This window comes from Engystomops pustulosus, chromosome 11 (assembly GCF_040894005.1).
Source record: "Engystomops pustulosus chromosome 11, aEngPut4.maternal, whole genome shotgun sequence".
Taxonomy (NCBI): Eukaryota; Metazoa; Chordata; class Amphibia; order Anura; family Leptodactylidae; genus Engystomops; species Engystomops pustulosus.
Genome location: NC_092421.1, coordinates 27,241,915 through 27,267,043, shown reverse-complemented (window position 1 = coordinate 27,267,043; position 25,129 = coordinate 27,241,915). Strand labels below are relative to the sequence as shown.

Sequence of the window (25,129 nt, the reverse complement as noted above, 5' to 3'; positions counted from 1 at the left end):
AATTGCAATTTATGTGCACAAATTGAGATTATTCCAGGGCTTGTATGCCAGAAAGCTGCCAAATAAGCCTGATAACTCACCCCCATAGACTTCTGTGGTACACACTTTATAAACCTTATTCGGCATGAAAGTTGATTTGGCATGAAACCTCCGTAACCTATGTGCTCCACGTTTGACTCCCCTTTTGGCATTCAAATTTAATTAAATTCACCTGCCATATACATACATTTTTGACTTATATACTTACCTGCACTCCCTGCAGCTCCTCTTCCAGTCCTGGCACACTTTGCAGTTCCTCTTGGCAATGCTGGCAGATGTGCGATTAGGAGCTTTGCCTGTGCACACGCATTGATGTCAGCAGGTGCCACCACCACCATGTCATAATGTGTGTATGGGCAGAGCACATAGACGTGCCTCTGCCCGCAGTGCAGGGAGGAGAAGTGTAGCCGCAGGAAGTGCCCCAGGTTCGCTTTAGATAATTGCCACCAAAAAAAAATAAATGATATTCCCCAAGATAATTTCATTCATATGACCCCACAACAATAAGAATTGACTAGTACTGGACTGTGGAGCCAACCACTACATGTGGACGCATCTGGAACTGCAGGGAACCTGACAGTGACCTGCCTTTGACAGTGCAACTCTACTCTATGCCAAAGTGTAGTAAATATAGGGGCTATACTTTATTAATAAATCAAGACAATAATATTGATGAACAAATACAAAAATGATAGCTAGAAATCAGGAAAAAAAAGCATTAAAAATGTGCGTGTCCAAAGAAAATACATAAATCAACCAAAATAGTGATAAGAAGATAGTAGGTAACATCCTAAAAGTGCACGGCTAAGTAGGCTATAGACCAGGGTTATAGTTAATATACCGAGTATAGCAGGATACACACTGAGACCCTGACACGTGTTTCGCAGAGGCTTTATCACTTTGGCATATCTTTTTTTTTTCTTTGGGACAATTTTCGGTGTGCCGTAGGTGTTTATCATTCACCTGTTTGCCCACACTTACGGCTATATTTGTGTTTGTGGTAATAGTCAACTTGTTTTGTGTTTGGTGGGTGTGATTTATTTTTGGGGATGTTTTGATTGGTGAAAAAAACATGATTTTAATTATTTTTGTTCTGTATAACAAAAACGATTGTTTTATATGGAAAATGAAAAGCCTTTTTAGGTCACATCATCAGATTAGGGAAACTATTGCAGTAATATTCATTTATCCAATTACAAAGAGGGGATATTCTGATACTTTTGGTAAAGCAGCTGAAAAGTAGAACTTCACTTTCACATTTAAACATGTCACGCATTTCATTTCTGCAGGGATTTTCACTTGTTGTAGACGTCATGAAATATGTGACGGTTTTATATCCCATCTTGAATGTGCATCTGCTATTTTACAGACCTGCCTCTCCAGCTGGGTGTTCTCATTGACTGATGTTATCTACCCTTTGTTCAGCCAGGGCTTCAGCCTCCTCAATGGGACAGTCTCTTGTGCAGTTGTGAGCATGCTCAGATGGCAGCTATACATTATCTTAGAGCTGTCTTTTCAGCACCACGCGATCCTGAGCCACCCAAGTTGTTTCTTCTCCTCCTGAGATTCCGGCGCTGGGGTCCATGCGTTTCTGCCGGTGCAGGTGAGTGAAACCCTCCCGATCTTTTGTATGGCTAAGATTTATCTGCATAGAGAAGGTGCTGGAATAGACAGAACAGGGTGGGTCTGCTTGTTATTAGGTCTTTGCCTGCAGCCAGCTAGAGGACACCTTGAGATAGATGCTACATTGCAGCCTGAGCTCAGTCTCTCTCGCATTTTGTACACATACTGATATTGCAGACATCCCTCTTATTGATTGCAGCTTCTTTAACATAGAAATCAGATTTGCACGCCACGGTTACCATAACAACAGATTTTTCCATCTTTTTTTTTTGGTTTTTTGCTTTTCTGCAAGGATGTTTTCATACAGGTAATAGAAAAGTTAAGTTAAGGTTAATATCATCATGGTTCATGTTTACGGGTTTGATCAGCATGCATTTTGTTTTAACTCTTTTTGTGGCAAGGAGTCGCCCTTCTTATGCTAAATTGTAGTCATTAACCTCCCAATTAGCGAGGCAAACACACATCTCTACAGCTGGTGACAAAATCGTACATGACCCTGTGAATAGCAGAAGCACCACAGGGCTTGTATACACTTCAAGACCCACACTGCGGAGAGGAAAGTACTTTATATGCTATTTATATACTTTATATTACATAAATAACATACGAACCCTAGTTACAAACGCACCCCTGGATGTTGGTAATATACTGTACTTTAGCCCCAGGCTACAATGATCAGCTGTAACAGTTATTAAAGGTGTCTACAATTAAGCTTTGTTGTGAATCCTGGTTCTTATGACAATCCAACATTTTTAAAATTCAATTGTCACAGAGACCAAAAAAAAATTTGGGGTCACAATGATAAAATACACAGTTCCGACTTGCATACAAATTCAAGTAAAGAACATACCTATAGAACCTATCCTGTACGTAACTGCCTGTATAGAAATGTATATATGACTACTAGGATGTTTTCAGAAGTTCTTGTAATTAGTATATTATATTATGCTAGTAACTATATTTAGCTAATTTGTAATGAAATTGGATTACAAAGAACATAGTATGGGAGGAAAATAAAAACTATACTTTATAGTCCTTGCAAGTCTGTGCCCACCTCCTGCAGTGATCATGTACAGTACATGCACACCCTGCCATTGCAACCAGTCACTATGCCTAGCAGTGTTTCTAACATGCATGACACAAGATCGCTACAGGAAGGGGTCAAGAACATTTGGGGATCACATGGAAGAAAGAATGCTGGAAAAATGAAGGAATGAAATTTTTTGCAAATCCCCGAAAACCTGCTTGATTCATTTTGAATGGAGTTCAATAGAGAAATTAATTTTCTCCATTACCCTCTAAGATGTCTATTTCTAATTTATACAAGCACGATTTCATCTGATTTGTAGAATATAGTTGGCGACGTATGGGCCAGAATTGCCAGGGAAAAATCACAAATGGCTATGCCACTGCACTTTTACAGTAGCATCAAATTGAACAGTATTTCAACAAATGCCATACACATTTTGCTAAATATTGCTGCGTATTCTGGTGTATTTTCCGCCTTTGCCAATGTAGAGGCTGCAAGATGCGCCAGTCACACTGAAATCAATGGCCTGCCACAGCCGGGACTCCCAATCACGTATAAGCAGCCTTATTTTGTACTGCAATGTATAGCAATTTATTGTTTCTGAATCCTTCATTATATTCAGCAACTGCAAAGGTTGTTTAAAGGTACAGTCGTTTCATAGCATTTATTTAATTTCGATGTTTTGTTTTTTTTTGTTTTTTTGTTTTTAAAAAGAGGACCTGTCACCCTAAAAAAACACACTAGGCGCTGCTTACTAAAGTAAGAAGCTCCTAGCGCTACCCCAGATGTAGCAGTGTTAAACAGTGTTAAACCCTGCAGCGCCATAGCCTCGGGATGCTGGACCAAGCTTCCAGCAGTCTGGTGTCTTCATGAGGGGGTGGTCCGAGGAGGCAGTGATCGCCGCATGAAGCCTGGCGGTCGCCTCTGTCCTATGGGGGGGGGGAGTAGAAGTGGAGCTGTGAGCAGGGCCGGCTCCAGGTTTTAGTGGGCCCCTGGGCGACAGAGCCTTAGTGGGCCCCTCTGTGGACCGCCCTCCAGTGGCCACACTGCGCCCCCTCCCCCTGCGGACACACTGACCCTGGGGACACACTGATTTCCCCCCCACCCCCCAGGGACACACTGAACCCCCCCCCCCCTCCCCTGCGGACACACTGAACCCCCCCCCCTCCCATGCGGACACACTGAGCCCCCCCTCCCTCCACTGAGGACACACTGAACCCCCCCCGCTCCCCTGCGGACACACTGAACCCGGACACACTGAACCCCCCTGCTGATACAATGACCCCCTCCAGACACATTGAAACCCCCCCTCCCCCTGTGGACACAATGACCCCCCCTGCTGACACACTGACACCCCCCCTCCTCCCTCTCCCCCTGTATACACACCGAACCCCCCCGCTCCCCTGCGGACACACTGAACCCGGACACACTGAACCCCCCTGCTGACACAATGACCCCCCCTGCTGACACACTAACACCCCCCCCTCTCCCCCCACGGACACCCTGACTCCCCTCGGAAAAGAAAAAAGAAAGAATTTACCTTTCCTGGTTCCCCCGGAGCAGCGCCTGCAGCTGTCTTCGGCCTGCGCCTCCCGTACGCGCCGGCTCTGAAGCCGGCACAAGTGATCCGATGACGTCATCATGTGCGCTGGTTTCAAAGCCGTCGCATACCCTGCGGAGCGCTGCATCGTTGGAACCGGGACAGGTAAGTTTTAGATTCTGCCTCTATGCTGCGCTCCCGACCAGCGCAGCATAGAGCCAGAAAAGCAATTGATCCGGGGGCCCGAGTGGGCCCCTCCAGTACCCCGGGGCCCCGGCACTTGCCCGGGTTGGCCGGGTGCTGGCGCCGGGCCTGGCTGTGAGGTTGGTCCGGTGTTCCTATTGTACATCACGGCAGTGTCTGCTAGATTTATCAGAGGGTTCTGATAACGCTAGCAGAGTGACACTGCTACATCTGAGGTAGCACCAGGTGCTTCTTACTGTATTAAGCAGCTCCTAGCGCGTTTGTTTAGGGTGACAGGTCCTCTGCATTCAGTACATAAATACATAATTAAATTAGAAGGAAATATCCATATTTTCAGGCAAGAAAAGACCTATTTTATTTTCTCAGCTGGAGAGGTATTCCCATGAAGACAAAATTCATCAATAGTCTCAGGTTGGCAAAATAACACATTTTCTAAATCGATGTTATTCACAAACATACAGCATTTCACAGATCTAATCCTAACCTGTCTGTATCTTGCTATGGTGTTTTTTGGTTGCTCATGGATCCATAAACTCAGTCCTGACTATAGTTGCGCAGCTCCTCATGTCTGGTCAGATTCGTCTCACATGAGCATGCAGGAGCAGAGAGTAGGGGGCTGACTTTCTGCAGTTATTCCTGTTTCCTCACTCTTGGGCCCCTTGCTCACGAATGTGTGGTCACCCGTGCCTCAACCCAGGCAAGCACACAGCCGGGTGTGGGAGAAAGGAGTGGTGAGCGCTCCTCACCCTCCCCTCTCCATAGAAAGCTGAGAGTCTTACTCCATAATACTCCAAAATGGAGATATATTTTTCTCATTGGCCGCTGGCTCTGTCACGGTGTGGTGAGACACAGTGTCCTCACCGAACCGTGATTAAGTGCTATAGATCTATAACTGGAGTCCTTGCAAATCTGATGTTTCTTCCACAGCTCCATGCAGTCATTTACCCAACACGAATAGAGGTTGTAGATAGAAATGATGGTGTGATCTCAGCAGCCTGGGTGCTGAATGGTTATGGGACAGAGCCCTAGTAGTAAAGCTTATTCGCACTCAATCTGAATTGACTCCATTTTCCAATGCAGTGACTTTTTATTTTACACATTTGCAATTCATTGCAGCAGATTTATGAATCTGTCAGAAATCTGTCATAATTTGTGGCAGAAATCTGACAGCTCAGATAGCTTATGTTTTGAAGCTTGTAAGTGCTGAAATAGATGAGCGTGAATCATTGATCAACCACAGTGCCAGGAAAGATATATACCGTATTTTTTTGGAAAAAATCTTGCTAAAAAGTGCCTGCATCTTATAGACTGATGGTTAGGAGGATCCAGCACTGCCAGACCCTCCTGATTGCTGTAATGGAGATCGGGTGATGCCCTGATATAGAGCTGCACCCGATCTCCTAGAGAGGAGAGCCTCTGCACTGCTCTCCCCTCTCCCAGGTGTCCTACAGGACCTGCGGTGATGTTAGAATCATGTGACTGATCACATGCTTCTTACATCACCACAGGTCCTGATATTGCTGAGCATGGGGACATGCTGCGCTGGAACAGGGGAAGAAGAAGGGGTCAAGGGGAGAAGGGTTCTGTATGTGTGTAGTACTTCCCAGTGTGTTCCTTATATGTGTATAGCAGAGCTGTGTATGTATTCACGTGTGTTGTACTTCCCAGTGTGTTCCTTATATGTGTATAGTAGAGCTATGTGTGTATTTAAGTGTATAGTAGTGCCCGGTCAGTGTGTGTGTGTAGTAGTGCACAGTGTATGCAGCAGTGGTGAGTGTTCTTATTGTGTGTAAATGTTTGGATGAAGCAGAGCTGTGTGTGTAAATGTATGGATGTAGCAAAGCTGTGTGTGCTGTGCTTCAGTGCGACCAACAGGGACATTTTAATTGGTTTAAAATATATTTTTCCTTTTTTATAAGCCTAAATCTGGGGTGCGTCCTATAGGAAGAAGCGACTTAAAGTCTGAAAAATAAGGTTTATAGTGATATGTGATGCAAGGAGTCCCTGATTCCCCACAATACAGGAGAGGGGAAGAAGGAACTCCGTCAATCATATCCTACTGTGATGCAGTGAGACACATCTTGGGGAATCAGGATACTGCTCAACGGATTAATTACACTCTTCTGTTTTAGTCCTATGACGGGTTTCAAGGAAGCACTTTTCTCCGATTAAATAAAATCAGTTGAAAAGATAGTGACTAGTGATGAGCACCCATTAAAATTTGGGTATGGCTGAAACTGAATTTTAAGATGCTGTTCGGGAACCCTGGACCCCATCCAGTAAAACCTACAATCGGTGCTGGCACTGGCCAGGCGTGTTAACTGTTTAAATGCCGCTGACAAAGTTGTTATTTATACTAAGGTTCGGTTCAACTCCCCCCCCCCACGGATATCACCCATGATAGCTACTGATACCAACTACGGGAGTTAAAGGGGTATTCTCATGAAGTTTCTTAAATGTACTCAGGATAACAAAATAACACATTCTCTAATTCACTGTTATTAACAAAGATATAGCATTTCACAGATATAATTCCATCCTATTCCCACTGTCTCTATCAGTCCTGGTGTATAAAATTTCAGTTGCCCCTAGGGACGACCCTGTATCTTCTGAATTAGGGTTGGTGACGCCATCTTGGATTTCTGTGTGAAGGCCATGCTGCTGCTCTATAGCCCCCCCACCCCCTTGCAGACCAGGATGGAGCTCACAGACATTTTGCACTTAGCAGCCTAGGGAGTTATAGGAGCTAATGCAGCAATACAACTGAGTAACATTGTAAAGTAAGGGGTTAAAGTGATATTTATTGTGTAAACATCACTAGGGGATTGAGATTTGAGAATTTTCTTTAGTGGGAAAACGCATTTAAATGCCGCTGGGGACTTTGCCAGTGCTGCCATTTTGGGGAGGATCGTCGCCCCACCAATGCCATCCCCAAAATGGTGGCGCGGCTGCAGTAGTTAACGCGGCAACTTTGACACTGGTGAACAGTTAGCACCCGCCATCAGTGCCAGCACCAATCACGATTATTAACTGTGGGGGGAAGTTGATTTGCACCCAGTCCTAAACTTCTATTGAAATCCTGGGGACAGTGTGTGGCCAATCAACACTATTAGTGACTAGTGGGTTAGGGTTAGTGCAAAGTACGTATCTGGTGCAGCAGAGAACTGTCTAGTTCTACTTTGCACTGGTCTGAAGACTGACACATTAATACATCTCACCCAAAGAGTCTTCAACTACATCGGATTAACCATTGATCATCAGACACTTTGATAAATCTGGTGTAAAACAAGACTTTCCGGTCCAGCTTTGCACTGTCAAACATGTAGACACTTAATGACCATTTTCCTTTACCTTCATGTGTGGATAGGCCTGTTCTTGAACTTATTTGTGATGTATGGCTTTTCATACAGTGCCCCACACTTGCTACTACTATGCATAGGTGATTATTACAGTAGTGAGCATTGACAATTTCTATTCCATCTATATATTGTGTGTTATATAGAGTTAATAGCTCTGTGTTGGTGCTCTACAGCTATCCTGCATACATGACCTGCTGTTGTGTACCCATGGGCATTGTATAACTATGTAACACAGAGCTTTGTATTGTGCAGGGCAGATATTGAGCAGTGTGCTGCCTGGTTAGTAGTTTTATTTTGCCGCCGCACTGTTACAATCTGTTTTTATTATACGGCTGCGGGAAGTTCCACCAGTCCTGAAATACAGTGCTGTAACGTGAAGCTAATGGGCCCCATTGCAAAGTCTGTGCCGGGCACCGAACTCTCCTCTCATATGGGAAAGTTACACCTATATAGGCCCCCCAGGCCTCTTGGGCCCGGTTTATGACCGCACCCTCTGCAACCCCCTCATGTTACACTACTGTTGAACACATGTATCCTCCTCTACAGTAACCATGTCTGTTGAAATGACTATCCCTATTACCTGAAGCACTCGCAGGCTTTCTATAACATGCATGTAAATAGGATCACTACGCTAGGTAAACCACTATTCAGTTTGTTCATCTAATTATTATTATTATTTACTAAAGCTCAATGTGGCATATTAATAGACTCTATAAAGAAGACCTGTCACCAGAATTTTACCCCTCACACCGTTATTATCCGCTAACAAAAGGCTAAAAGTCCTCCCCATATCACCTAATATTACCGTATATACTCGAGTATACGCCGAGACCCCTAATTTTACCACCAAAAACTGGCAAAACCTATTGACTCGAGTATAAGCCGATGGTATACAGCCCCTGTAGTATACAGCCAGCCATCCCTATGTAGTATGCAGCCAGCCCCCCAAGTAGTATACAGCAAGTGCATAAAAAATAAAAAACTTAATACTCGCCATCCGGTGTCCGGCTCCTTGGAGCGGCTCCCGATCTTCAGCGCGGTTCCCGATCTGCTGGCAGGCGCACACTATGATGCGACGACATCAGCGGCGACATCGCAGCATCATAGCCCGTCTGTTCAAAATACGTGTACCCAAGAGTCATTTCAGGATCTTAGAAGCTCCTCCAAAATTTTTGAAACGGGCAGAAAGGAAACTTCCTCCATTCCCCAAAAATCTTGATTCTAGTACAATATCTAGTACCGTAAGTTAATTCCAGAAGTGTAGGGGCTATAATATTCATAAAGACCAGGGCAGTATCAATCTGCAGGAAAAAAAGAGGGAGAAAAATATCCACTTTGTCCGCACTGGTAGAATGTAAAAGCAGTAGTTTAATCCAACGAAAACGTAAAAAAAACGACAAAACATCACTAAAAAATGCAAGCGGTGACGCGTTTCGGACAAAACATAGTACTAGTCATACTTAGTCATTTTCTCCCTCTTTTTTTTCCTGTTCTACCTTATCTACCTTATCTACCTTCCATTCTTTTGTCCAGCACTGAATGACAACAGATATGCAACTTTGTGGGTGAGCATAAGCACCTTTTTCTTTCTATTATTTCAAGTATTAATCTGCCCCTACCCTGATCCCTTGGGATTTGTACAGGTCGGGTGAAAAGGGACAACTCCTGTATTGCATCCATTCCTTCATCCACATTTAACGCTACTACTTTCTTTTCTATTGTATTTATTGTTGTGGGTTTTTTTTTTTTAGCTTTTATGACTCGCCTCTACCATCCATTCCAGTTGGGAAGTATTTAAAACCTGTAAATAGAAATTAATTTTTATATTTAGCTTCCACTGAATTGTAATTTCTATTTTCTACTCATTTTGTACCATATGTTACAGTACAAATAATACAAAGGCAATAGAGGAAACGTGTTGTCCCTTTATAACACCATTATGGCGTCAAGACTTTCCCGAATTCCTTTATCGGTCAGCTATGATATAACGTGTACCCGTTAGTGACTGCTCCTCACTGCTGGAATGGTTGAGTGGGACCCAGGCAGTGGGCTGGAAGTAAAACGGTTAGAACAATGTGTAACACGTTCCCGACGCCTCAGTCTTGTTCCAGCAGCGCTCCGTGCTCCCTGACATGCCTGCCCATAGTTGCTAAGCAACCTAAATAGTATCACTCTGCACGGGCTCCAGTGCACTAGACAGACTTATATTTCTCACAGCAAATCTGTCAGGTTTGGAGTCATTTAGGAACAGGAAATATGTGCTCTGAATCAAGATGATAAACTGCACTGAATGCGGACTTTTCCGTGAGATCATTGCACGGTAAACACAGCAAAAGCAGCTGAAGCCTTCTCGTGAGCGGGGCTCCAATGTAATTTTGCATGTTGGGGCTTATTTTTAGCATAACAAATTCCTTTGGGAATAGGAATATTGCGAGTATGTGTGCACTACGGTAATTGACCAAATGAAGATAAATGATTCCAGACATTTCGCATGGGAGGCAGCTAGGGGAAGCATGCAGGCTCAGGGACATGGACATCAACTCTGTCTGGGAAATATATTACACCTTGGTTCCGAAAGTCATATTTCAGCAATTATATATATACACGTCCTCTATCTACAACAGGGGTTTGAATAAGATCAAAACATGTATTTTCTTTTGTTCAGTTTATTTATATTGTATACAGTTTATTGCCAATTTATCCCTTGCCATCCAACTTTTAAATAACAAGTGGTCCCCTACTTAAGAACACCTGACTTAGGGTGCGTTCACACGTTGCAGTTAAAACTGCATCACAATCAGCTTTCAGGTGGTTTTAGGTGCAGTTTTGTCAACTGAACAGGTGAAAGACATGAACTGAACGGGTAAATGACATTTTTGGAGCAGGTTTCCCCTTCAAAATCAAATTTCACTCACTCTGTTCATGTCTTTCACCTGTTCAATTGACAAAACTGCACCTAAAACCACCTCAAAGCTGATTGCGATGCAGTTTTAACTGCAACATGTGAACGCACCCTCAGGGTGCGGTCACACGTCACATTTAACGCATGCGTTTAAAAACGCATTGCAATAGCTGGAGAGTGATTTGCCTAATTAAACAGCTGCTAACACCTGTGTTTACAAAACGCAACCGTTAACGCATTGTTAACGCATGCGTTAACATGGCAGTTAACGCATGCATTTGTTAACATATTGTTAACATGTGCGTTAACATCGCGGTTAACGCATGCATTTTGTAAACACAAATGTTAAGAGCTGTTTAATTAGGCAAATCACTCTTCAGCTATTCCAATGCGTTTTAAACGCATGTGTTAAACGCGACGTGTGACCGCACCCTAATAACCCAACAATTTTTAAATCCAATTGTCACAGAGACCAAAAACAATTTCGCTGGAGTTGCATATATAAAATATACAAATTCAACTTATAGTGTATAGTGTATATAGTGTATAGTGAATTATCCAGACCGGCGGTCCCCTTCTTAAGGACACCCGACTTACAGACAACCCCTAGTTAAAGACGGGCCCCTCTGCCCACTGTGACCTTTGGTAAAGCTCTCTGAATGCTTTACTATAGTCCCAGACTACAATGATCAGCTGTAAGGTGTCTGTAATGAAGCTTTATTGATGATCCTTGCTCCCATTACAGTATAAAATTGTGAAACTCCAATTGTCACTTGGGCAAAAAAAAAAAAATGTCTGGAACTACAATTTATAAAATAGAGTTTCGACAAAAAACAATTCAACTTAAGAACAAACCTATGGTACCTATCTTGTACATAACCTGCCTGTATATGACTTTGTAAGAACCACTTTTAAACAATTATGGGCATTCCATTAAAGAATGAGCATTCATTATTCCTTTTTTTTCACCCTTTGGCCTTTTGACTTAACATATCTTGAGCTGCTCAGTGTGAGATGAGCAGCTTTGAAAAGAAACATTAAGGGGTTGTCCAGGTATTAAAAAAAAAAAAAAAGGTTCTGTAGGTTTGTTCTTTAAGTAGAATTTGTATGTAAGTCGGAACTGTATATTTTATAATTGCAACCACTGGCAGAGTTTTTTTGGCATCTGACAATCGGATTTTAAAAATGTTGGATTGTTATAAGAACCAGGATTAACAATTAAGCTTAATTGCAGACACATTTGATGACTGTTATAGCTGTTCATTGTAGCCTAGGACTAAAATACAGTAAATTGCCAACATCCAGGGGTCCATTTGTAACTAGGGGTCATCTGTAAGTCGGTTGTTAAACGGTACCTGACCGACCGCTGTGTATTCCTGGCGCGCATCGGGTACCGGTGCATGGAGAGGGCTCACAGGCTGAGCTCTCTCCATAGCCGGTAAGTCTTTGCTGCAAATTGCTAGCACCAATCATGGGTGTTATCCCGCCGTTATCCGTCCAATAGATGGCGGTGCATGGGCTTGCCGAGGATAGTCGCTCCCCGTCTTCCGAAGACCCAAGGCTGTCTCGTTTTAACCCTTTTCAACCCTGCCATACTATAGAGTGGCAGTATATGATAGGATCGATCAGACAACCTAGGCTTAAAGTACCCTCGGGAGTCTGAAAAAATTGTACTTGCACTCTGACACATAGAAAGAGAGATGAGACAGATCAGAGATGCATGAGATGATTACACAGAGGCTGACTATTACACTGTTACACTGAGCGCTGCTACATCTCACAGATCTGTGCCTGCCTCCCCCCGGATCACTTATCTCCTTGTGTTAGGGTAGGATTCAAGACATCCTCTTTTAGTGTGCGTTGGCTGCGTGTTTCTAATCAATAAGCATGTGTGCACATCATAAGAAATTAATTCAGACAAATTGCTGATTTAAATCTCACTCATGCGATCCTGGCCATGGCAAATCTGCACTGCGAGAACTTTATTTGGTTTCACAAAACTATATAGAAATTATGAAGGAAGCAGAAGGGGGCGGAGAATTCCCAGCTCTTGTCGTCTCTTGATTGGAGAACTTCTCTGCTGTTGCTTACTGACGTCATGTTGACATTCTTTAGCCTTAATTGTTTTCTATATGATCACGAGGCCGGCGCCATCTTAAAATGAAGTCTCTGTTACATTGCTTTTAGGAAAATAAAACAAGTAGAAATGACAGGATTTGATCTATCAGCAGGTTTACCTTAACACTTGTAGTTTGCAGTGTATCCCTCTGCTGACACCCAATCTATCTTTAGTGATTCCTACCATTTACCATATCTTTTTTTATTATTATAAATGAAATAATTTAGTGTTTTATTAACCAACTATATTTTATTGAGCATTTAGCATATTTCAAATATCTAAAGAGCCACCATCAAATGGAGAAATTTTAACATAGTTTTTGTTTGTATTTTTAGCTGACATCCTGTCTGTCATCAAATATCAGAATATATTTTTAAGAACATTTCCAGATGTTAAATTACGAAATGGAAAATGACTGGTAAGTTAAAATAAACAAAATCTTTGTCTTGATAAAGTAGGCTAAGTTAATATTACCTGGAATTTGTCCAGTTTTGGGTAGCAACACTGGAGAACTACATGTATGTACATGTTGTTAGTAGATGCAGGACTGTGAAAGATTGGTTTGTTTTCCAGGATTGTAGCTGGAGTGAGGTGTGACATCTATTCAATGTACTGCTGCCCTGTCCCTCCCCTCTGCTCTGAGTTGCTGCTGTAGCAGGTTTCTGTTTGAAGTTTCTAGCAGTTAGTCAGAGTGGGAGGAGCTTTGTTGTGTTCAGTTTTGTACAGGAAACTTTATAACAGCTAGTCCCCACTTAAGGACTACAATAGGAATATAATTGTAGTTGGGAAAACGTTCTTAAACGTTATGTATAAGTCATGTTGTGCCCAGAAATAGTGTTACCTCTTTTGTAAACAAGCTGATTCTGAAAATATGATAATTTCGGTTGTAAGTTTTGCATTTATTAACGGAAAAAAATTCTCGATTTTTCGAAATTCAAAATGTTGTACTTTTTCCACACATAGTCATAACAGCAAAAAACTTAATAACTAACATTCACCGAATGTCTGCTTTATGTGGACATGGTTTTCTATGCATTTCTATGCTTTGAACGTTAGGTGCGTTTTTTCACATTTTTATGAAAAACACAAAATCCTGCTATTGAGGGACTTGCTCAGATTTCGAGTCACTTTGAGAGGCCTAAATAAAAGTAAAACCCCATAAATTACCCCATTATATAAACTACACCCCTTAACGTATGTAAAACAACTTTTATGAAGTTTGTTAACCCTTTAATTGTTTTATAGGGGATATAACAAAAACATGTGCAATTTTGAAATTTTTATAGTTTTGGCTAAATGAATGTTTTTCAAAAAATGTACAAATTCTCAGTGGATAAAATACCAAAACGCTTCACAAAGTTTGATCCCCAATCTCTCCTGAGTATAACAATCCCCCATATGTGGTGGTAACCTGCTGTATGGGCACACGCCAGGGCATCGAAGGGAAGCTGCGCCATTCATAGCAGATTATGCATTGTGACTTTTTATTGGCTATACAATCTTTAATTTTTTTGGCAATTTGGACATATAAGGGCTTATTTTCTGCGACATGTGATGCACTTTGCGAATACTTCATTTTAGTTGGTCCTTAGCTTACTGATGAAATTTTATTAACTCTTGAATATATGGAGGAAAAGAAAATCGATGCTCTGATCGCTTGTTCAAGCTCTTATTCTTATAACACAGTGTACAGTATGCACAGATACATACAGCTGGCCCCCGCAGCTTCTGGCACAGACGTAATAGTACTGTATAATGCGGGAACGCACCACCCGCCATTCAGTACTATTACTTCAAATGTCGTAATTTGTAAGTGGTGAATCACAAATTGGCATATTTTAACCCCTTAGTGATGCGGCCTGAAAAGGCTCCAGTGACCAGGGCATTTTTAGCAAATTTTCGACTAAACTTTTTTGTGGCGAAACTTTTTTTCGTGTTATTTTTACTTATTTACTTTATATGTTCCACGTGAGGTCAATAAAGACCCCTGTAGGCCATTTTTTAAAATTTTACATTCTTATTTTCTTTTGCAAATTTTCTCCTGTAACTGGGGCATCTGTAAGACCCCAGTTACAGATGGGAAACGACCACTTGTGACTGCTGATGTTGGTCAGAGCTGGACTGGGTCTGATTAACCCTTTTAGACCCGGCGGCGGTGCTGGCGCTGCTCCTTTACTTCAGCGCGATGCAGTGAGGAGTGGAAAAGGGAGAAGCGGTAATAAACCGCATCTCCCTTCTCCCTAGGGTCTCTGGGGGTATCTGACACCTGGAGACCCGTTCCTGTTCCCGCGGGAGCAGTAGAAAGCTGCAGCGACATCTGAAGACTTTGCCACCGACTTTGGATAGAGAGTAGTTAATGATGGCCACCTTGGTTCTTTAACCCATTCATTACTGCAGCTTTTTACAGCGGTCTTTAAGGTTACTTCTTCTGTCGTGATGCCTTTCTACGTCAGAAGAAGATTGCGGGACATTACAACCCAGAAAAACTCTGATCCCGGGTGTTTAACCGCTTACACGCTGCTGTCAAGCATGACCACAGCGTGTAAGTGAGTCCCCCGTGGATCGGACCCACCCCTGTGAGTTTACCTCTTCACACCAGGTTCCACCTACTGGCAGGACCCGGCTGTAAGTAACTGAGCATTGTAGAATTGTATTGCAGTTTAAGGGCTTGAAAATCATTTTATGATAATTAAATAAAATAGAAGTCCCCTAATCAGCCCAATTACATATAAAATCCACAAAAAAAAACATATTTGTATCAATCTGTACAATAAATCTAAAATAAAAACACTAAAAACTTCCCGTAATAAACAATTTTTATTCAAATACCCTTCAAAAAATGTTCTAAAAAGTGATCAAAAAAGTTACGTGCCCTTATAAGATACGACTGAAAAGAACAACTCTTTTCGCAAAATATAATCCCTCAACCAGATCTGTCAACAGAAAATTACAGAAGTTATGGCCCTGAAAAGTTGTCGATAGTAAAAAAAAAAAAAAAAAAAAAGTGATTTCCTCCAATCTTGGTTTTGCTCTGTAAAATTGAGCAAAGATAAGAAAAACTATATAAATTGGGTATCACCATAATCTTAGTGAACCAGAGAATAAAGATAAAATATTATTTTTATGTTATGGTGAGTGGGGAAAAAAAAGTGCTAAAACCCCAAAATAAAAATTGATAATTTTGTTTGTATCCCCTTTGAAATAGTTAATAGAATCTCATGAATAAGTGATAGACCCCCAAATAAATTATCTTTACACTGTATCTCATCCCGCAAATAAATAAGCCTCATAAGTTCGCATTACTAAAGAAATGAAGAAATTAAAATTTTATTGCCTGTACAATGTGACAATACAAATCTGCTCTGAATGGCGCTGCTTTCATACTATGCCCGGCTGTGCGCCCATAAAGCAGTTTACCACCACATATGGCAGAGTGCCCAAACTACAACCAAAATCCACTTATATACCATGAAGTGCCAACATGGGATTTCAAGCAGCAACTTATGGCTACCTGTTACTCAACATCTATCAATTGTATTGGCCCCTGAGGCCACCAATACAGTTGAAATAAGGTGGGCAAATTCAGACCATCATTGTAGCTCCTCTCCAGGAAGAATGGTGAGTCCAACAGGATGACCTCCAAAGATAATGCAGTTCTGTCAACACCTTCTCACTTTTCCTGCCGTTTCAAACATCCAATGAAGTGTCGCTTTAGAATATCTAAGTTGCTTGGGACGGCAGTGGATTTGGCCCTGTTTGGTAAGATTGTGGCGATGACTTGAGTGCCCACAGAAAGGGCTCCGAGTGCCACCTCTGGCACCCGTGCCATAGATTCGCCACCACTGACATATGGGGTATCAGTTTGGGAATCAAACTTTGCAGAGCATTTCTTTTATTTATTGTGAAACTGTAATTTTTGGCCTCAATTAATGTATTTTCCCCAAAAATTCTAAAGTTTCTAAATCGCACTTCCATTTTGTTTTAACCCCTGTGAAACATTTAAAGGGTTAATAGACTTAATAGAAGTTGTTTTACATACATTGAGGGGTGTAGTGTCTATAGTGCGGTAATTTATGAGGTTTTACTATTATTTAGGCCTTTCAAAGTCACTTGAAAGCTGAGTTGTCCCTCAAAATGTGAGTTTTAGCGATTTTCACGAAAATTAGAAAAATCGCAATGGTAACAGAGATACCAAATGTTCAAGGGTTTGACAATCTCAGCCGAGATGACTGATGCCAGCACCGACCTCGGGTGTGAACTTGTGAGCCCTCTTTATACAGCCTTAATGACCCCATGACACCTACTATTCTGTCATGTGTCGCTATCAACGTGTATTTAATGTAAATAATAGATTCAAAATGTGTCAAAAGATAAAAAACCTGTACGAATTACTCCAAAAATAATTGACAACATTTTTGTAAATAACTTATTGTTAAAATGTTCTACTTACAGGAAAGCAAATTAGACTTCTGCATCATTTGAAAAATAAAGATGTTATGGCTTCCGTAACATGACCGTGTAAAAAGGGGGAAAAAAAATTTATTTTTGGATACAACAAATAGGCTCAGTCATTCGTATAATACTCTGTCTTTCTTCTATAACGCATTGTTATAATAGCAGCCTCAGGCTGACAGGAATCCTATAAGACCGTGCCTACCAGCCTTCCTAGGATATTATTTATGGACAAATAGTGTGCACTGTGCTGATAACATATACAGGCAGTCCCCGGGTTACATACAAGATAGGGTCTGTAGGTTTGTTCTTAAGTTGAATTTATATGTAAGTCGGAACTGTATATTTTATCATTGTAATCCCAGCCAGGACTTTTTTGGTCTCTGTGACAATTGGATTTTAAAAATGTTGGGTTGTCATAAGAACCAGGATTAACAATAAAGCTTCATTACAGACACCTGTGATAACTGTTACAGCTGATCATTGTAGCCTAGGACTTAGGTACAATAAATTACCAATATCCAGAGGTCCGTTGTAACTAGGGGTCGTATGTAAGTCGAGTGTTCTTAAGTAGGGGACCACCTGTAGATTCAACATTTCTGGTGCCATGATTTCATGTTTACAGTCAGTGCTCGGCTTTCTAGCCAGGCAGAAACCAGCGGCACAGTTCTGCTCAACACCGAGGCAGGATTCATTTTTTAAAATACAATGTTAGATTTATTTCAGTGTCTGCAGATACTTGAGGACATTTTGTATTGTTGCTTATACATATATCTATCTAGGAAAATGAAATAAAAAGAAAAAAAAAGTTTTTGCAAATGGAGACATCGCCCGTTTTGTTGGGCAGGTTGCCCTGGATGGTTGTCCAGCTAGTGGGTCAGTGTCTGGGTCAGTCAGTCAGGCAGAAGAAAAAAAGTTGAAATTCCAGGCTTTTTGAAGCACTCTTTTATGAAAAGTCCTAGTACACAGCTGCACTTTTTATTTGCTTTCTTTCCTGATTCCTAAAGGTGCATACACAACCCCTTTTTTCTCCATCTTCTTTTCGGAAATTAAATGAAAATGTCTGGGAATTATGCATTGCCAAAGAACGGCCTCGATCACCTTTTTCCTAAAACTAAAGCAATTTCTCACAGTTTTTGGAATACTTGACCCCAGCATTGTACAATGTTGTTTGGGTTTTTTGTGTTATGTCTTGTACTGTGTGGTGTGAATTGTAAAGAAGAAAAAGTTCAAAATCGCACGCACTGCACAGTACATTCAGCAACTCACAAAATAAAGGCTAGCAGGGCCTTTGTGCATCCCGGATCGTCAACAGTGCAACGGACAGGACTGTGCATGATAGTAGTGATGTGCAATATCCCTGCCAATACATAGGCAGGCTGGTAGTTGCGAATAGCGCCCTCTCCAGGTTGGGAGCTGTCGGAGGGAGTCGTGAACCCTCTTGTAAGTCTCTAGCTATAGACTATAAGGCGCACCGGAGTATAAGGCGCACCATCAATAAATGCCTGCTAAAATATCTAGGTTCATATATAAGGCGCACCTGATTATAAGGATGAATGACCAGCAGGTGGCAGACCTGTGCACAGTTCAAGGCAGCTGTTGTCTGTAAGTACGGTTCATATATAAGGCGCACTGGACTATAAGGCGCACCTTTGATTTCTGAGAAAATCAAAGGATATTTTGTGCGCCTTATAGTCTGAAAAATACGGTAATTGCAGCTGTAACGTCTGCCTGGAAAGGCAATAGTTAAATGGGTGTAGAATGTTATCCAATTATGTGGCTGTATTGTAAATTGGAGTGTGATTAGGAGGTGCTACCACCTGACCAGGGGGGGTATAAAACCCCTGTGCAGTAGGAGCACATGGTCTTAGTCCAGTCTTAGCTGGTCTTTTGAGCACATGGTCCAGACCTCATGCTCCTTCTAAAGAGCCTGCTCATTATAGACTGCCAGCAGGCCAGAGCACATGGTCTGAGTGAAGAGAGAGTCGGTGTGGAGAACACCTTCAGTACTGATACTCAATCTCAGGACCACAGTCACACCACCTGCTGGAGACCTGCCAGGCTGTAGGACAGCCCTCCTGTCCCCATACCAAGCACCGTGACATCAGCGTGCCATAGGCCGCAATTGGCGGCCACACCGGTATTCTGGGTCCCGGCTGCCTCCAGGCCCCAAGAAAAGGCGAGGCCCCGGTGGGGGATGTTGCAGATGTCCCCCCTTCCCTGTTGAAGAGCAGCCCTGTTGTTTTGTGGGGGAGCAGGGACTCCTTGTATGGCAAAGCAGTGTGACTCTCACTTTATTCCATCACATTCTCGTCTTATAGTATTTAACAGCATTTGAGTTTTATCTCTTTTGTCATCCATGTCAAAAAATAGATCAAGAGGGCCACACATCTTTCCTAAATTAGTATTAATTGTATGAATTTGCCCTATTGTGTTTGTCTACTTAAAATCTCACTTGCCTCGCTAATCCCCAGTTCATCCAATTATATTTTGAACTCTTCTGTTTTGATTGGATTCATTAATCAGCAAAACTGGAACTGCATGAGGAGAGGGAATATTAATTACCCATACAGTAATCAACTGGTGGAAGTCTCTTAGGCATTTGTGGCAGCTGTGTACACAGAACGCTGACATAATGTTCAGAGCCATATCTACATGCAAGAGTATTCACACAGTTTTAGGCTCAATACACTGGTGGTCAGGTTTGACAAACGAACACCAATGATTGGACCCCAAGCATCATCGTTATATGTGGTCACATGACCTTGTATCAAGCCGCAGTGGCTAGACCAGTCAATACCACAATACCCAGCAGCTCCTTCAGATAGGTAGGACACATACTACATCCTACTACATACCTATCTCAAGCAGCTTCTCCCAGTTGTAGACCATGCCAATCTCCTGTCCCAGGGCGCAGTCCAGCTGGCTCACCGGGGAGGCCACATGGAAGGTGAGAACCATGAAGATGCAAGTGAGCAGGAGCATTGGGCCTGGGGCACTATCTCGCCCATCACTACGAAACTCATGGTTGAAGCGGCCGGAGCCGATGAGCTAGTCTAGCAGGGTTGGCCAGCACATTCCCGATCAGAAAGGAGCACAGCGTCAAGGGCAGGTGCCAGGCCCTGGAGCCGGACCGCTCAGTCCGCACAATCTGCTTGGCACTTATTTTGGGGAGTAATGGCGCCTGATCATGTGTCTATGATGGATGGGGAGGCGTTAATGCAACCTCTGGTCTTCGGAGTGTGTAGTGTGATCCTAGCTGTCTAGAAACAGCGCCATTGAACTTCAGTTCTGCTCTTTCTGGCTTGTACGCTGACTATATACTGACTATTACAGTAAACATTGTCTGCCTGAGCAGTATATAGTCGTATAGCAATAAGAAAGTGGTTGATAAGTCAATGTTGCAGGTGGCTGCTGCTACTTTTATTATTTCAACTATAAGATATATTTGCCAAGTGCGCCCTGCTAGGTAAATGCTACTGTGTCAGTCTTCTGTCTTAATATGTCTAAAACTCCTTAATGTAGGTGTTTTTTTTTGTCAGAAATTGGAACTTTATAAGAACAAAAAGACATAAATGCTTTCTAAACGTAATGATGACATATTGATAGAGAGAGAAAGCAACATTGAATGTAAACAGGATTGCCAGCTCAAGCCTAGACGTAGTCCATCCAGTGAATAAAAATAAATGCTCCCAGGATTTCAATAACTTAAAGTGCTTTATTCCATATGTCCACAGGCAACCTTTCGACTCACAAACACAGGAGCCTTTCTCCATCTTGAGCATTCATTGGAGTGCTGCTCCTATTTTTCCCATATATATATATATATGCACCACCAGGGGCGGATTGGCCATATAAGCCAGTGGGCCGACTGGCCTAGGGTTGATGCAGTCCGTCTGGCAGCCGTGTTTGTTGGTCCTCTGTTGACGTCATAGTCTGTGCGACACCGGTGCTCTCGGGGCTGTCACTTCCTCCCGGACTGCATCAAGTAGTAGAGCTGCGGAGGAGTGTTTGAGTAAAATGTTTATTATTCTTATGTGCTGGGCAGGGTACTGGCTGGTTATATACTATGGAGGGGAGGCGCAGGCTGGCTATACACTGTGGGTTTGGCTGGTCCCCCTATACTGTGGGGGGCTTGCTGAATATATACTTGGGGCAGTATACTGGGGGGGCTGTCTATATACAAGGGGAACTGGCTGTCTATATACAGGGGGAACTGGCTGTCTATATACAGGGGGAACTGGCTGGCTATATACAGGGGGAACTAGCTGGCTATATACAGGGGGAACTAGCTGGCTATATACAGGGGGAACTAGCTGGCTATATACAGGGGGAACTGGCTGGCTATATACAGGGGGAACTGGCTGGCTGTATGCTGAGGGGGGTTATACTGAGGCTGTATACTTAGGTGGGCAGGGTGGCTTTACTGTGGGGGGGGGCTGGCTATATACTAGGGGTGAGTGGATGGCTATATACCAGGGGTGAAGCTGGCTATATATCTCTCTGTGGGGGGGCAGGATGGCTATATACTGTGGGGCAGGCTGGCTATATGGCTATATACAGGGTGAAGCTGGCTATATACTGTAGGGGGGGCAGGATGGCTATATATGGGGGGCTGCTGGCTATATACGGGCTGGTTGACTATATATATGGGGGCTGGTTATATACAGGGGGGACTGGCTGGTTATATACAGGGGGACTGGCTGGCTTTATAATGGGGGGCTGGCTATGTATTGGGGGGCTAGCTGACTATATACTGGGGACTGGCTGGTGGTGTTATATGGCATAGTAGTATTAGTAGTTATATTCCTGTACATAGGGGGCAGTATTATAGTAGCTATATTCCCATACCTAGGTGGAAGTAGTATAGTAGTTATACTCTTGTACTCAGGGACAGTATTATAGTAGTTATATTCTTGTACAAAGATGCAGTGTTATAGTAGTTATATTCTTGTACATAGGGGGCAGTATTGAAGAAGTTATATTCTTGTACATAGGGGGCAGTATTGAAGAAGTTATATTCTTGTACATAGGGGGCAGTATTATAGTAGTTATATTCTTGTACATAGGGGGCAGTATTATAGTAGTTATGTGGAAATGAAGAGAACACAGACTGTGGGCTCCAGCAACGTAAGAGTCTCTCTCTTACGTTGCTGGAGCCCACAGTCTGTGTTCTCTTCATTTCCACATTTGCCCGAGTGGCGGTCCACATTCCGGATTGGACCCTGGCTCCCTGCAACCTGTCGTTCTATGGCCAGAAGAAGACTACCATAGGGGTGAGCTGATTTTCCAATTTTTTCTCTTTTTCGTATTATAGTAGTTATATTCTTGTACATAGGGGGCAGTATTATAGTAGTTATATTCTTGTACATAGGGGGCAGTAGTATAGTAGTTATATTCTTGTACGTAGGGTGTAGTAGTATAGTAGTTATATTCTTGTACATAGGGGGCAGTATTATAGTAGTTCTATTCTTGTACATAGGGGGCAGTATTATAGTAGTTCTATTCTTGTACAGAGAGGGCAGTAGTATAGTAGTTATATTCTTGTACAGAGAGGGCAGTAGTATAGTAGTTATATTCTTGTACAGAGAGGGCAGTAGTATAGTAGTTATATTCTTGTACATAGGGGGCAGTATTATAGTAGTTATATTCTTGTACATAGGGGCAGTATTATAGCAGTTATATTCTTGTACAGAGAGGGCAGTAGTATAGTAGTTATATTCTTGTACATAGGGGGCAGTATTATAGTGGGTATATTCTTGTACATAGGGGCAGTATTATAGTAGTTATATTCTTGTACAGAGAGGGCAGTAGTATAGTAGTTATATTCTTGTACATAGGTGGCAGTATTATAGTAGTTATATTCTTGTACATAGGTGGCAGTATTATAGTAGTTATATTCCTGTACATAGGGGGCAGTACTATAGTAGTTATATTCTTGTACATAGGGGGCAGTAGTATAGTAGTTATATTTTTGTACATAGGGGGCAGTATTATAGTAGTTATATTCTTGTACATAGGGGGCAGTATTATAGTAATTATATTCTTGTACATAGGGGGCAGTATTATATTTTCTTGTACATAAAATGCAGCATTATACACTTAGGGGCAGTATTATTGTACTATAGTTACTTGGGGGCGGTATTCTAGTAGTTACATTGTTGTTTATCGGAGATTGTATTGTAGTAGTTTTTTTGTGTATATTTAAGTCAGTATTAAGTTGTGTTGTTGTAAAAAAGAAGCTTTAGGGAGGCAGTATGAGTCTTTTTCTCTGCACTGTACATGTTGATTTAGACCATCTATCAACTGTTTTTGTGGAGTAAAGTAACTCCACCCACATCTCATGGTCACGCCTACTTGTTTTGACCCCACCCACAGAATGGGGCTACTGTTACAGTTTTTTCCAGGGCCACTTTAAATTCCCAGACCGTCCCTTGGAACCACGTTGCAAAGGTTGAGTTCTGGGCTGGTATTTGAAGCAAACAATTGACACACTGCAGACGTCAGTGATTTGCTTCATATTTCTGCATTCTTTGTATGGGGTTACGGAATAGAAGCAAGTGTCCGCAGTGTTCATCAGGAGAACGGATGCAATAATTGTATACAGGATTGTGTAATTTTTAAATCTCTGTAATTTGGGTTTCTAAATTGTTGAGGAACTTATGTAGTCAGGCGCCTATTTGCCTTAATATTAAAATGTATTATTTAAAGATAGGTGGGGGCAGCGAGGAAAGTGAGGAAATCAGTGGGCGCCAGAAATAGGAGAGCAAAGTTTAGTTTAGTTGAGTTAGGGTCTCTGTAAAAATAATACATATTTTATACTTACCAGGTCCCATTTAGCCTCAGTACTCTATGATTCTTGGTACCTCTCTGAGTAGTTTGGCTATGGGTGGCAGATGGTCCAGGAGGGTCAGAGGTGTCGGTGCAAAGGTACAGGCCCAGAGGTCGGGGCAGGCAGCTACAGATCAGGGTCAGGTCGATGTTTTTTCCAGAAACACAATACAGAATTGCAGTGCAGGAACAGATTTGTGGAACAGAGCTGGGCTGAGGAATTCCGGATAACAATAGAATCCACAGCTTTGTGAGAACATAACAAGCTGTGGACCTTTAAACCCAAGGAAACTTTCATTGGGGGAAGTTGCCTTTTATAAGCATTAGACATGGGCTTTCTGCCTCTTCAATACCACACATAAAGCATGATGCATCAATTGCAATAAAAAAAAAAGAAAAGTGAAGAATCAATGCATTGTTTGCTGTGTTTTATGTTACCCTACTGACTGATGCGTAGCAGCCCGCTAGATTTTAGTTTTTTCTGCAAATACTCCAAGCAAATTACGTTTTTAAAGATCTAATGTGTAAAACCTGGGGAATTTTAGAGATTTTAGTAGATGATCTTTTGAGTCTAATCATTTTGATACTTTTAGCAATTCTTTACCTGTTTTTTTTTTCTATATTATGAGTTGGTCAAATTTAAAAGGTTATTCTCATATGGGAATTCACAATTTATTTAATTTATCTGCCCCATATATACATTAGTTCAAATGGATTTTATAAAAATTAATGTAACTGCATAAGGATTATTTTCCATAAATATAGCCATATGGTTGCTTAGAAACTGAGGACAAGCTGCCCTTGGATACGACCACTGCTGCTAGAGTGATTGCACAAAGAAACTAATTATTTTTGCATGTGAAATGTCCAGGAGTTGGAGCATCTCCCACAGCCGTCCTGTGTTTGGATACCTCAATAGCACAAACATGGCCACTGCTGGAAGAGCTTGGTGGTGGTCATATCCAAGGACAACTATTTCATTTCTAAGGGACAAAATGACTAAATTTATTGGAAATTATTTTCATACAGG

The 25,129-nt window shown here is 42.1% G+C and overlaps 1 protein-coding gene across 2 annotated transcripts in view; it reads left to right on the top strand.

Moving 5' to 3' along the window:
• The window catches only part of PSD (pleckstrin and Sec7 domain containing), a 252,804-nt gene that overhangs the window by 10,728 nt on the left and 216,947 nt on the right, over positions 1-25,129 (top strand). For both annotated transcript variants that reach the window (XM_072130908.1, XM_072130906.1), the window contains exons 2-3: positions 1,465-1,642; positions 13,152-13,234. The gene's annotated coding sequence lies outside the window, so the exon portion shown is untranslated. The remainder of the gene's footprint in view (positions 1-1,464; positions 1,643-13,151; positions 13,235-25,129) is intronic.